Genomic DNA, 12598 nt, shown 5'->3' on the forward strand with positions numbered 1-12598 from the left:
AAGCAAGTGGATTACGTATTTCAAGCACAATGCAGAATATTTGACTTCAGTTGCTTCTGGGGCTAGCATTTCCTGGGTAGCAGCCCAGGTTGCATTAGGCAAAATGTTGGGCGACAGGAAGCAGTGTAATTCTACTTGATGGAGTGCAGTGCAATTGTCCCGATGAGGAATGGCTTGTTCTTTTCCATTCTGGCTGGAATCTTGCTTTCCGAAGTTTGTCTTCCAATATTCCCGATATCCTTCAACAACGTAGAAGAGCATCCAAACTCTACAAATTGCAATCCAGTAGAGTTCTTTGTAGGCTGTTACCTCTGCACTTTCACCCCATGGATTCATTTCTGGGCAGCTAAGCCACAGGGCTGTATTATGGTCACATTTGCAGAAAGTTCTGAAGGCATTTGACAAAGATAGAGGATTTATGTGATACCCAAATGAGGAATTAGCATTCCCCTACTACAGATTATGGAGGCAAATCTATCTATCTATCTATCATCTATCTATCTATCTATCTATCTATCTATCTATCTATCTATCTATCTATCTATCATCTATCTATCTATCTATCTATCTATCTATCTATCATCTCTCTCTCTCTTTCTCTCTCTCTCTCTCTCTCTCTCTCTCTCTCTCTCACACACACACACACACACACAACCTCTTTCCATTTATTTCTCTTGTAGAAGCCCACCAGTGCATGATTTATTCCTAAACCTTTACGGTTTCGCCTTCCAGGTTTCACGATAGCTTCACAAACATAGTTCCTGACCCTTATTACACCCTTACACATACATCTGACATGTGGGCCCATTGCTTAGCTTACTCCCTCTGAGTGCAATACTTTTTGCCCTTTCACTCTGCTCCTTTGACCAATGGCTCAAACATGCACATGATGGGCTCTGGTGCACACTTGGGATTCTGTCCGATTCACTTTAGGGTTTGGGGTGTCTGTGGCTTGCTGTACAATCAGCATTTTATGAAACACTGTGGTTGGCATCTGTCTGTTTCAGAAGGCAATGGAGGAGCACACCTTTGAGGGTGGAGTCAGACGGTTGGAAGATTACAGCACCAGCTGTGGCTGTAGAGACTAATATGGGAGAGACATGCTTTGTTGCAGCTGGGATAGATGAAGGCATCTGCCTTTCCTGCTGCAAATATACCAGGCATTTCTTCTCTCTCAGCTCCTCCCAGTGGTTGTTCCCCTGTTGGTCACAGCTATGAACACACAACCTGTTTCCAGGTACTGCAATTGTCTGCAAGGGGCAGTGTTGTGTAACCATTAATGCTTAAAGTACCAGCCCTGCTGCATGAGCCTGGTATAAATGCAGAACTTTTCCTCAAATAGCTTATCAAATTGTTTTGAAATACACTGCTTAGAGCAGATTTGTACATGAAATAATAGTAAGGGGCATGAATGTATAATTCTCTGCCATAGTAAGATATATGGGCAGTAGGCATTGAAATTGCCAGCCTCCCCCCAACCTACTGGTGTTTTGCACCACAACTGACATCAGCCCCAGCCAGCACAGCCAATGATCAGGGATGATGGGAGTTGTAGTTCAAAACATCCAGAGGACACCAGGTCAAGGATGGCTGGTATAACCCAGGTATCTCTCCCTGAAAGAGATGCATGAGTTGCCTCTTGGACATTCCTTCTGAAGCATAAAAACAGATGCAGAAGCCCCTATGAACTGCATTTCCCAATTCTTTATAGTGTCCAGAATTGCTCCACATTTTAAAAGATAAAAAATGCAATTTGCTGATTTGTGAACTGCAAACTGGAAAAAAAGCCTGAGAACATGCTATATGCACTCATTGTGCCCTTTTCTGGATAATATCCAACATGTGTAGGACCAGGATATTGGATATATCAAGCCTTTTCTCTCACACACTCACAATATCTCTTTGGCTCCAGTGTGCATAATCTGTTTCATTCGCTGTCTTAGTCATTCGCTGACACACCACAGATCGTTTATTCTCTTGCTGACACACCCTGAGCAAATCTTCTTTCAATTGCCAATATCCGCCCACATATATACTCACTTAGGAACTATATCAGGATAAGAGGGAGGATTCATTTGTGAAGTTTGGATCTAAGCACATTCTGGAGTTTGGATTTGGAATGTAGGGTCATTTTGTGTCTTATTGCAATAACTATATTTAGATATCCAGTATTAAGAATGAGAGATTCTTTTCATCTGCATGGAGTGATAACGCTACCATTAACATTTTTGTATGCAGTTATGCTCCCTATTAAGCGAGCAATTTAACTCTGTTCACACACCAGTGAAAAGCTGAAAGCTTGCTGTGAAATATTCTTTTCAAAATAAGGTTACTGGGCAGAACAATCCAACTTCTCCTTACACCTGGCTGGGGTTGTTGCAGTTGGAATGCCCAGGTCTCCCATTTAAGCCAGCACCTTGCTGGCTGATGCTGCCGGAGCAATGGAAGCATCATTTTGTTGGCACTGACCTCCCACTTCCATGTGCTAATCATGTGGGTGGGCTGGCTCCTGACGAGACCTTTGCCAGCAGTTACCAGTGGGAAAACCCCAAATGGGGCATTGCAAGGGAGAGCAGGAGTAGGTCTGAGTCAGGCTTGGAATCACTGGCATGGGGAGCACACCAGATCCTGGTTGGTGCACTGAACTTACTGCCCTCCTTCCAATCTTCTCCCTGGCCACCATGAATGGGAGAACTATGGGTGTGGTGGTGGTCTTGCCACTTGCCACCTTACCCAAGATGGCTTCGCAGTTTACATTTGTAAGTTGCAGGAGTGGTTTCTATCTAAAAATTTAACATGGGGGAATCTATGTGTTTTTCTACTTCTTGAAATGCTGGCCTACAAAGCTGCCCCCACATTATTGCCCTGAAATACCCTTCTAACACACTTAAAAAACTTGTTATGTTTTATTTTATTTGTCAGGATTGAACAACAAAGCTTTCTAAATGATTTATTATGTTTGTCTGGACTAAAACACATTTTTATATTTAAAAAATTGCTTCATATATATACATTGAAATTTTGATGCCCTTGACAACTTTTATTATGTACCCCAGGACAAAAACATGTCATTGTAGCTTATTTTTTTACAGCACTGAAGATGCTGAGCTGAGGAATAGGAAAACCTCCACAGACAATAGTTTTGGTCCTGGATTTACCGTTGTTTTTAATCAAGATTATACATGCAAGCCTCAACAAACCAGTGAAAATGCCCACGACCCCTAAAAAGAGTTTGTTAGAAAATAAGGAGAGCTCTGCTGGCTTAAACCAAAGACCTCTCTATTCCAGCATCCTGCTCCTCGCCGTGATCGACTAGAGATGTCTATGGTACCGTATTTTTTGCTCTATAAGACTCACTTTTTCCCTCCTAAAAAGTAAGGGGAAATGTGTGTGCATCTTATGGAGCGGATGGAGGCTGTGCAGCTATCCCAGAAGCCAGAACAGCAAGAGGGATTGCTGCTTTCACTGCACAGCGATCCCTCTTGCTGTTCTGGCTTCTGAGATTCAGAATATTTTTTTTCTTGTTTTCCTCCTCCAAAAACTAGGTGCGTCTTGTGGTCTGGTGCGTCTTATAGAGCGAAAAATACAGTGATTTATAGATTCCACAGCCTTATATCCTTCCTCTCGCCCCACATACATGCACACTGCTCCAAACCAGGGGTGTACCTTCGGATTGGGAAGGTTGGTCTCCAACAAAGGTGCAGGCCTGCCCCCCCCCCCCGGCAAAAATCACACCTCTTCACTCTGGCTTAGAGTTGTTCATCTGCATTCTCCCCAGGGCACTCTAGGAGGCCAGGCCAGGCATGCAGGCTCCTCTGGGTGCCTTGGCAGAGGAATCTGGGTGTCACTGGCATTGGCTATGGCAGCAGCCCTGTGGGGCCGGCTTCCCAGTTGGCCATTAGAAGTGTGAGTGGAGTGCCCAGGGGAGCTCGGAGGGAAGAAAGATGGAGAGATCAGGTGAGAGTTGCAGGAGGAAGCAGAAGGAAAGAAGGAGGTGGAGGGGAAAGCAGTGAGCGGAGGGAGGGGGCAAGAAGTCAGATAGATGGATGGATTGAAAGAGGAGGGGAGGCGGAGCAGAGCAGACCCAACCTTGATGGCAGCAGAGGAAGTCACTGGTGGAGTGTAAAAGGAAGCAAACCTTTTGAGTTTTTGGTCTGTGGCCTCTCCAGGCTTCAGAGGCACCGATACAGCTCCTTGCCAAGGGTGCATGGGAGCCTAGGTATGCCTCTACTCCAAACAAATTATTGCCCCACCCCCTGCCATGGCTTAAAAGTCAAGAAGTCAGTCATGGACCTCCAACATGTCATTTACCCTTAAGATCATGAGCATGAAAGTCCTGGATTCAAATGTTAACAATTAACTAATGAGGTGGCCATAGAGAAGCTACTGTCTCTCACCTTCCTAACACCACTCACCTCCAGTTTGCAACATGGGAGTAATATCATTCTGGCCTCAAGTTGGCTGATATAATGTAAATGATGTGATGTAAACATTCCTAAAGTGCTATATGCTGTCTGCCAGCTTTTGCTGCAACATTATCCACATCATTCTGGGGAGTTGAGAGATGTGATTATTGTTATTGTTATTGTTATTGTTATTGTTATTGTTATTGTTATTGTTATTGTTATTGTTATTGTTATTGTTATTATTAAAGTGTGCCTTTTCCCTCCCTCCTCCCCCAAAATATGCATCCCTAGCATGCTTTAAGAACCCTCTCTCCAAACAACCTTGAGTTATCAGCGATCAGCAGCCATGAGAGCAGACTGGACAAGACATATGTCAATTTGCCCTTTTAATCGGTTAGAGAGAGAGAGAGAGAGAGAGAGAGAGAGAGAGAGAGAGAGAGAGATTTAATCAACTGGGAGATGCTTAGAGTACGACTATGATTCCTCCTTGTCTCTTGGAAGAGACACATTGCCTGCTTCTTCTTAGAAACCACATTCCTAGGTTTCCGAGGGTAGTTCCAATAACTCATTTCTTAACAGGAAAATGTTCTGGTTTAGGAAGGATTACTCTGAAAAGTTTTGACAATAAAATTTCAGCAACTTCTAAATTGTCCGTGTTTCCTAAATACCCAGCCACTTGGGGATCTGCCTCTAGTCTTCTGAAGCCCAGGCTGATTGATAACAGGACTCTATCACACTGTCCAATGGAGGGGGGAATTCAATGTGGTAGAACCAGTAATGTCGTCTGTATATCAGCCATAGTTTAGGTGCCTCGGGGGGAATTGTAACAAGTAATCCAGGCATTGAAACAGCTTCTCAGTACCTCTGGCCGGGCTCCAATGGGCTATACAGTGTTGGCAAGAACTTCCAAGTTTCGCTTGACACATCTTTGTAATAGAACGTAGCAGAAAGTTGCTCAAGATGTTTTATTTGGAAATTATAATTAATCAGCAGGCTTTGAGGGGCCAAAATTCAATTTCAACACAAGTTTCCTCTGTTTTGCTGAATTTCATCCATTACCTCTGCAATAAAGAATGACAGGCGGTGCATTTCTGGCTGATTATGGCATGTGTCAGGTGGATTGAGGAGGCAGGAAGCCAAAAGGAAAGTGACTAACTACCCAAGATGTGCAGTAATCCCTTAGAAATGCACTGTGCTTCAGAGTCCCTCTGCTACAATGAAATGGAATTGATTAAACACAGTGGCCCACATCCAGAAGGTGCTGAGCACTTTCGACACTCAGTGAAAGGGTAGGTGCTAATCAGTGCCAGGAGATTTAGCCCGATCCCCCGAGGCCATTTACTAACACAAAACTCATTCCTGTTGTACTACTGTGGCTTTTGGAAAGGGTGGATTATTCATACACAGGATCTCGATGAGGTCTACCTATTAAGACCTTTGCCTGGGGTTCAGGGGACTTCAGGGTTCTGTGTTTCACCCAACCATGAATGTTCATTGGGATGCTACAAGAGAAATCACAGCTGAGTCAGATTGCCCAAGAAGCACTCTTTTAGCCCAAATGGTCAAATACTGTCATCAATGATAATTGGAAGCCGCTCTGGGAGCCTTTATCAGCTACAGAATGGGATAAAAAATGGAAGCGGCACACTTGCAGGTGCCATACTATACCCATTCTACATTTGTAAGAAATTGATTGATGGAGCTCCTTGACTATTAACATCAGGCAGGAGCCTTCGCTGTACCAATTCCTGGGAAACACAAGTGTGCAGAGTGCTATTGTGCGCATCTCCAGCTTTCAGGTTTCTGATGAAATAGGATGCTAAACTAGACGGGCCATTGGCTTGATCCATCAGGCTCGTATTATGTTCCAAGCATGCCATCTGTCAGCCATGGTAGAAAGCTGGTACTTGGCCATGGGTGGAAAACCTGTAACCCTCCTGCTGTTGCTGTGGACTAAGATTCCTATCTTCTCTGACCATTTGTCTTACTCTCTGGACCTGATGAGTGCTGGAGTGTAACAGCATCCCGATCGTCACAGTTTCCTCACCCCTACACTAGACTATACTGGCCGTTGCTATGACACAGCCTATCCTTTTATACACAGTCCTAGCGCATTTGAAGTGGGGAGCATTTTTAATAATCAGATTTTAATTTATTATTTTAGTTTCATATTTTTTCCAGTGTAAATGGCTGTTTGACATCATTTTTAGCAGTAGGAATGTGATGGTGCAATGCTTAACGTGGTTATCCTATGCACGCTTACTTGATAGCAAGGCCAAGAGAAAATCTGTGGCATTTATGTCTGAGTAAGCGCTGTGGTCTAAACCACAGAGCCTAGGGCTTGCCGAACAGAAGGTTGGTGATTTGAATCCCCGCGATGGGGTGAGCTCCCGTTGCTCGGTCCTTGCTCCTGCCAACCTAGCAGTTCGAAAGCACGAAGTGCAAGTAGATAAATAGGTAGCACTCTGGCGGGAAGGTAAACGGCATTTTTGTGCACTGCTCTGGTTCGCCAGAAACGGCTTAGTCATGCTGGCCACATGACCTGGAAGCTGTACGCCTGCTCCCTTGGCCAATAGAGCGAGATGAGCTCCACAACCCCAGAGTCATCCACGACTGGACCTAATGGTCAGGGGTACCTTTGCCTTTACCTTTACCTTTAAACATGAAAAGGCTGAACATGGATTCGTGTACTTTCATGTATCCGAGTGCCAGTGAAAACACACTATTTGTTCACTATTTGTATGGTTGGAAGCACATGCAAGGAGATAACAGGTTCAGTCCTTGGCATTTCATGGTAGGAAAGACTCTTGTCTGAACCCTGGAGAGTCAGTGTACAATACTGAGCCAGATGAACTAATGGTCCGATCCTATGGTGCTGCTTACTAGAATATGGCTGTGCAAATGACAAACAGTAAGTTGGCAAAATACAACTGAAAAGTTTGAGGTAACCAAAGTTTAGAAAATGAGGGCTCTGCTCTGCTTTCTATGGACTTGTTAAAATAGGTTATTATTTAGCAATCAAAGATTAATTGCTGAAAACAAATTACTGCAGAACCAACAGCCACATAATGAAATGATCTATTATATAAATCGCGTCTTCCTGCAAAGTGTGTTTTAAAACCACCAATATTTGTTTAACATACAATTACTGTCTAACACAATCAAAATTAAAAGCCAGTAAGGAACAAACCATTTAAATGATTGCTGAGCGCTCTCTCTCTCTCTTTTACTTAAAACCTGTCAATCCTGCCCTCCCCCCCCCCCAAAAAAATTAGGAAACACTAGTTACTACCAAAGGTCAAAGGTCTATCTTTCATAATGAGGTATTTTAGGATTAGGATTAATGGCTGTGGAATGTGTACATGTGTTTATGTATATATGACGCTAATGGGAACATGTGACACATGGGGCCTTCTTATGGCCCCGATCCTATTGGGGGTATTGTGTTCATGAAGCAATTGATCCAACCGCTATGGGAGGTTGGTAGCAGAGCATGTGTTTTGCATTCAAAATGGCCCAGGTTCAATTGTTGGCATCTTCAGGTAGGGCTAAAAAGACTTCTGTTGGAAATCCTGGAGAGCCACTGTCAGTCATATAAACCCAGCAGTAGACCCTGTTTCATGATGTAAGATGCACCTTCAGCTCACGTATGGCCTTGACCAGACCTGCTGGGTCTCACCACTGGCCCTCATGAACTAACAGCACTGGTGGGCAAGGTGTCTTTCAGTACATCTGTACTACTCTTTTTATTGAGGAACCCCTGAGAAGCTTCCAATGGATTCTAGGGTTCCTTGAATGCCACTGCTATAGAAAAATGTGAGGTTGCTGGAAGAGTAGAAAGAGGGTGGTCTCTGAACTGAAGGCATATGCCCCAGCAACATCACTGCAGCTAAGCAGGCCAGGATCTAATGAATGCCTGAATAAGAGCCCGCCTTGGAACCACCAGGATGCCAAATGAGTTCCGCGATGGAACAGAGGCAATATAAAAATGGGCTCAATAAATACTATAGTAATAATAATGATTTATTATTTATACCCTGCCCATCTGGCTGGGTTTCCCCAGCCACTGTGGGAGGCTCCCAACAGAATATTAAAAACATGATAAAACATCAAACATAAAAAACTTCCCTAAACAGGGCTGCCTTCTAAAAGTCAGATAGTTGCTTATTTCCTTGACATCCTACAGGGGGGCATTCCATAGGGCGGGCGCCACTACCGAGAAGGCCCTCTGCCTGGTTCCCTGTTACTTCATTTCTCACAGTGAGGGTACGGCCAGAAGGCCCTCGGAGCTGGACCTCAGTGTCTGAGCTGAACGATGCATATGTCTTACGTTAGAGAGGACAATTCTCTATCTGTGGGGTGATGGTTCTGCATTTGAAAGAGTCCTTTCTTTGAAGGGTTGACTGATCCGAGGCCAGTGTAAAGATAAAGAAGGCTAAGAAGGAAGTGGAGAGGTCATAAAGTTCCACACCAACAGTTAACTCCTGAACAGTAGACTGACCGGCCACAATGGTCACCTGGTCACTCACTGTGTTGGCATAGATTGTATTTCTATTTCAGTAATAGTAATTATTTTTAAAATAGCATCCCTCTATATATATTAGCATATGCAACTTTTAATGTAAAACTCTTTTTTGGTGATGCGTCTCCTCTCTTTTTTATTTTTTGTTTTTTAGCGATGCTATGCTAGGAGAAAAATACAGCAGCCCTCTAAACTAGCACATTGTTTTCTTTAGTTCTCACTAGCTCCAGCCCGTTGCTGGAAGGGTGAACTATCATTTCATGCTTGTATGGATGTATTTATTTAGGACACAGAGCCTGATGACTCAGGAAGTTATGTAAAAAAAAAAAAAGACATGACCCAGTTAATTTTAGATGCTATTGTTGGAAGCATATCAATGAAAATTAATCAAACGGTCATGAAAGAACCGCAAGGATAAAGTGCAGAACATTGGTGGGTGGGAAGGCTCTTGGCAGCGGCCACTACAAAGGTTTTAATGAGAGGAAAACACATTCTCAAGCAAATTAGAGAGTAATGGTATGATTAAATGGTAAATAATGGTTAAGTGCATGACTAAAAGACAAGGACAGTGGAGATCCAAAGTTGCAGGAGTGGTGTGTCCTCAGTGTGTTCCTTTGAATAGCCAATTCCTTTCCGAGGAATTCAGCATGGATTTCAAGGAGGATGAGGGGAGTGTAGGGGCTGTGCCATAGGAGGCAGGAGGATCTGGCGTCCATTGGGACTGGTAGGGCAGAAGGCTGGGAGCCAAGCAGTAGGTGGCGCCAGATCCAATGACAGACAGAGACAACTAATTCCATCTTCGTCCCCACCTTCCTCCCTGCTGAGTTCTACAAGGACGACACTAAGACGAGGCAGCAGCAGAAAGCTCCTGGAATGGTTATAAGTTAAGAAGGCAGGTAAGTGTGAGCTGGCCAAGGCAGACTACCCCAGTTGGTAGGATAAGCGTTGCCTGTGAAACAAAAAAAATGAGATATTCCAGAGGACAAGAGTAAGGCTCTTTGCACAAGCGTGAGAAGGAAGACCTGGTGGCACCCTGTGAGTGTTAGCTTAATGATCAACTTCCTGATGAATTAATGGACTGAAATTATAATTGTTGCCGACGATCTAAAAAAGACATCAGGTGGTTCCATGCACTTAAAGGGGGCTTTGGTCATATATATATATATATACCATATTTTTTGCACCATAACACTCACTTTTTTCCTCCTAGAAACTAAGGGGAAATGTCTGTGCGTGTTATGGAGGGAATGCCTACGGATTTTCCTCCTCTAAAAACTACGTGCGTGTTATGGTCGGGTGCGTGTTATAGAGCGAAAAATACGGTGTGTGTATATATATATATATATATATCAGGGATGAGACCAAGGGTAGTGAAAGTTAAAGGGCACTCCCCACAAAAAAGCCTTCCTTGCCTCATTTGCCCCTCCAGCTTTCAGGCACAGTGTATGATGTAATTAATTTTTAGAGCTGTACCTAGGGTCCCTTGCACCCTTGGCAAGGAGCTGTATCCCTGCTCCCAAAAAAAGAATCACTTTACTGCAGCAGCAGCATTATTATTATTATTAGTGCTTTTTTCTGGGGGAGGGGGACACAGGGGTACGCATACCTGTAAACATTTTGTGGATCTTTGTACTTTTGTCCATTTACTGTATTTATTTTTCCTGATTTGAACTACAAAATGGTGATTTTCTTGAGGCCCCCAAGCAGGATCCAGTTTCGCCAACCCCTGGGTATGCCTCTGTCCACAGTGAAATCTTTGCTCACCGAATAATGGCCATTATCACCCCAAACTAGTTTTTTCAGAGTCTCCACTTGAAGACTTAGGAAAGTTGCCTTATACTGAGTCAGATCATCGGTCCACGCACAGCGGTACTGTCTGCACTGACAGGAGTGGATCCCTAGGAGTGGATCCCTAGGGCAGCCAGTTGGTGTTGGACTATGTCTCCCATCAGCCCTCTCCACCGCAGCAAAAGATCAGGGATGGTGGGACTTGTAGTATAATAGCATCAGGAGGGCAACATCTGGAGGGGAAGTCTTCTCTAGGGTTTCAGACACACCTGTTTCCCCAACCTACATGCAACTCCAGTGATTAAATCTGGGACCTTTCGAATGCAAAGCATGTGTTATGCCACTGAGCTACCACACTTTTCCAGCAGAGGGACTCAGAAGAGCGAATTCATAGGTGTAGTTTACCTGCTCAGCTTCCGTTGTTCTGGAGTGGATCATTGAAATGGGTGGGACTGATCTAACATAGCTGCTGCCTGATAGGCAACAATGATGTGGGATGGATTGGGCTGGCAAATATTGGCACCCACCAAACTGGTGGTTCTGAAAGGGGTTTCTATTTAAGGCTCGACTGGAAACCTGATTTTCCAGTTGAAAAAGAATTTCCATTCTAAATGTTTTCCCCAAACTGTCACAGTTCATAGAAAAGGCCATTTTACTATAAATCTTACAAACCCACCTCCTTTGTAGTACGGTATGCCCAAATGGAAATGGGATTTGTGAAGCCACTTTCACAATTGGCACAAAGTGTCCATGGTCTCATCTGGAAGGCCAGGGCCAGGATCTGCTCCTGGTTTCTGTGGTTTTGTGTGACTCAGAAGACGTGGGAAGAAAGCAAAATGTCCTCGCTGACCTCTCCCTTCTCCTACCTCCTCATCTGACAGGAGTTTGGAAGGTTGATTGTCCTGGTTGTGTTTTGAGGAGAACAGCTTGCTTCTCCAAGTTCTTGTGACTATGTTGGTTTTTGCTTTGGGGTTTTTCTTAATCGTTTGGCACGAACCAAAGCCCATCAAAAGGCAAGTCTGGGATTTCTATTCCACTGTTTTGCTCCTCTCGCACTGCAGGGGGATTTCCTTTAGGAAGCTAATGTCTTTTGAAGGTTTTTGGAACGTGCAGGATCCAAGCCTGCCTTAAGATTTTCCACAGGCTGCCGTGGGGCTCTTGGGCAAAGTCATTTCCACTCCATGCAGCAAAGTCACCTGGGTGGTTGTGGGTTTTTTTTACCACGTATTATTAGGCCAAAGAAAAGCCCCAATTCCCAATTGTTATTCTGGTAACTTTGAACATTGATAAACGGCATTTTTCTTCTTCTTCTGGGAGATTGTAAACCAAAAGTGCAGTTGTTTGCATAGGTGTTTTCTGGGGCTTAATCTGAGCTTGGGCTCACTATGCTTATCCCAGACCCTAATAATTCATTTATTTAGTTTCTTACATTAATACAACACCTTCGTTACATTTCAGAACCCAAGGCAGCATACCTGTGCTTCCTAACTAGCCACTCAACACACCCAGCCTCAGCAAGATGGCTGCCTCATGTGCTTTCAGACTGTACACTGAAGTGCAATAATTTCAAATGCGCTGAGAAATGTGAAGAAGACGTTGTCTCTGAGCATGGTCAGAGTGTCTTTCCCTTACCACTGAATATGCTCAGGCCATCGCTTTTTATGAGGCTGGCTTTCCACTTCAGATATGGTAGCTTCAAGAAGACTAAGACTTGAGTCCTGGCAGCTGTCCTTGCAAAATAAACATCTGGCATTGTCTCCAGAGACATCAACAAATATTCCACACCGATATTTCCTGGAAGCATCAGCAACTAGATTGCCTTCCATTAACATGAAAGAAAAGAAAAATCAAATTGTTTGCTTACATTCTGTGGTTTGTCCCA

The 12598-nt window shown here is 44.0% G+C and overlaps 1 protein-coding gene across 7 annotated transcripts in view; it reads left to right on the forward strand.

Moving 5' to 3' along the window:
* The window catches only part of HDAC9 (histone deacetylase 9), a 425839-nt gene that overhangs the window by 378778 nt on the left and 34463 nt on the right, over positions 1-12598 (forward strand). The gene's annotated exons all lie outside the window — the stretch shown is intronic.

This window comes from Podarcis erhardii, assembly GCF_964252035.2.
Source record: "Podarcis erhardii genome assembly, chromosome: 12".
In the NCBI taxonomy this organism is placed as follows: domain Eukaryota; kingdom Metazoa; phylum Chordata; class Lepidosauria; order Squamata; family Lacertidae; genus Podarcis; species Podarcis erhardii.